This window comes from Mus caroli, chromosome 2 (assembly GCF_900094665.2).
Source record: "Mus caroli chromosome 2, CAROLI_EIJ_v1.1, whole genome shotgun sequence".
NCBI classification, from domain to species: domain Eukaryota; kingdom Metazoa; phylum Chordata; class Mammalia; order Rodentia; family Muridae; genus Mus; species Mus caroli.
Window position 1 is genome coordinate 43,777,610 of NC_034571.1, and position 2,648 is coordinate 43,780,257.

Here is a 2,648-nt window from a genome sequence, read left to right on the forward strand (position 1 = left end):
AGGGAAGAGGAGAGAGAAGTGAGAGGTAAGAGAGCAAAGGAATGAGAGGGTAAGAGAGCAAGGTGGGGGTCTAACAGTCCCTTTTATGGTCTTCACTGTTGCTAGGTAACTGGGGAGGAGTTTAGCCTGAAGGTCAGAAGCTTGGGCCATTGTCTACGTGTCTACTGACCATGCTTCTCTTGTGGGGGTTGGGGGGGGGGGCGGTAACTTAGGCAGGAGCCAGAGTTCCAGGAGCATGAGGGAATGCCTACTGTGTCATAGGTGAATTATGACCATCAGGGTTCAGGCCTCAGCTCAACTGGATACCAGCCTGCAATTCCTCACAAAGTAGTACCCTCCTGCATTTCCGAACTTACCTGTACCTTACTGTGTGTGTGTGTGTATGTGAACATCTTCCTTATACAATGTGAATTCTCACACTTTTGTTCCTTTCTATGATATTCACTATCTTCTTTTGCCTTTTCCAATTGATAACTGTTATACATACATACACACACACATACACACACACATATATATATATAATTTTATTTTTTTCAAGACAGAGTTTCTCTGTATAGCCCTGGCTGTCCTGGAACTCGCTTTGTAGACCAGGCTGGCCTCGAACTCAGAAATCCACCTGCCTCTGCCTCCCAAGTGCTGGGATTAAAGGTATGCACCACCACCACCCAGCTTGTTACTTATATTTTAAAGTCCAATTCAGCTGCAATTTTCCATCCCCCTCAATTCCTCTTTCCTACCTTGAACCTCTTCTTCATCTTCAAAATGTTTTTCCAGTCACCCTGGTCTCAGTTAGCAGTCTGACCACATCATATTGTTTGTTTACCTCTCAGTTTTATTAGTTCTGCAACATTACAGAAGATGATTACTTACTTGGTTTTCTACCATTGTCTATGTTGGCATCATTCTTAGTAAATAACTCACTGGATGAATAATGATTACACATCTATTTATGTGGGAAACCTTGACATCATTAAAATTATTTGATCAAACTTTTTGAAAGATGAACAAAATGTAGCAAAAATCTGCTTGATTGATGTTATGAAAGAAAAGATGAAAATCAGGTGAGAGCAAAGAGATGCAGTTACAAGAATTGGATTTAATATGTCTGTGGCATAGGGTATAGGTGACAACCATGCAAGATGAGCCCAGAGATACTGGCAGGTATCATAGCATGAAGCCCTTTGTGAAGTGATGAGTCTTGGCATTTTTCATAAAACTCACTGGTGTACCCTGACTGAATATAGAAGAGAGTTCAAAAATCACAGAATAATATTACCTGAAATAACTTATGTAAAAATTTTTATGAGGCTTACTCTGCAAAATCATGAAATGTTTTACTAAAAATCCTATTAATAATAATTGAAAGTGATTTAAATATTCTCATGATTTGTGCGAGTGACTCAGATTATGCTCCAGATCCCACAAACCATTGATATATGGTTTTCTTAGGACAGTTTGCCCAATTGCCTGAACATCCTGTGATTGTTTAAATATAGCAATTAATGAATGATGTGAATAATGAAGAAAAATAAATTCTGACTTGGAAAAGAGCACATGTACATGCCATATTGTAATATGGCATTAACAATAAAGTATAATATACCTATGCAAGGCATACTTAATTTTTTTCCTTTATATTCTATGTGTACGCTGTTTTCAATGTACCAGTACTATACATATTGCCCACAAAGGTCTAAAGTGAGTTCAGATTCCTAAGGCATGGAATTATGGACAGTTGTGAGCTGCCATGTATGTATTGGCAATTTAATCTAGGTCCTCTGAAAGAGCAAGTGCTTTTAACCACTGAGGCATCTTTTCAGCCCCTGAGATAAGCATGTTTTATACAGCACACATACATCTCTATGCAAGTATTTTCAGTAGTGGTGAGTTTAGAGTCCACCTCATTAACTTTTTTATAATTTGAATATGAGTCTATATTTTTTAACTTAAATACTTACCCAAAATTACACTAAGTATAACTTGTAGAAATAGGCATAGACAAAATTGAATGATTCAAATGTTTGAAAAGAGTGGTCCTCCACCACCAGTATTCTCTTCAACTGAAATGCCACCTCTCCTCTCATAACACAGTGTCTAGATTATTTCATTTGTTATGGACATCCTCATCTGGTCTTAAGCCTCTCTTCTGTATCAATTTCAACTGATGGTCATTCTAGATACAGTAAAATCTATGTGATATTCAAGGAGACTAGGACCTTGCATGCTCTAAATATGATAGGAGCTAAAGATTGTGTTAAATGTCTCATCAACCTTGAGACATTATAAGGTCATATTGAACATGCCATCAAGTGAAGCCTCTAAGATTGTTTTCTACATGACTATGAATAATCCCACACACATATACTAGTGGACTTCATACTTTTTAAACTCTAATTATATGGATTCTTTCGAAATTGCTAGAAACTATCAAGTCTTTATTAGTCAAAATGTCATCAATACAATATACTTCTGTGTGTACATTTTATAATCAGTTACACATATGAAAATTGATTGTTCTGTAACTTGCTTTGAGTAACTAGTGAAAAACTGGCCAAGAGCTCAGTCATTGAACTAACTTCTAATAAGGTAATTTCAAGATAATATTGATCCACTAATCAACACACCATAGGTATAGTTGTTTAACA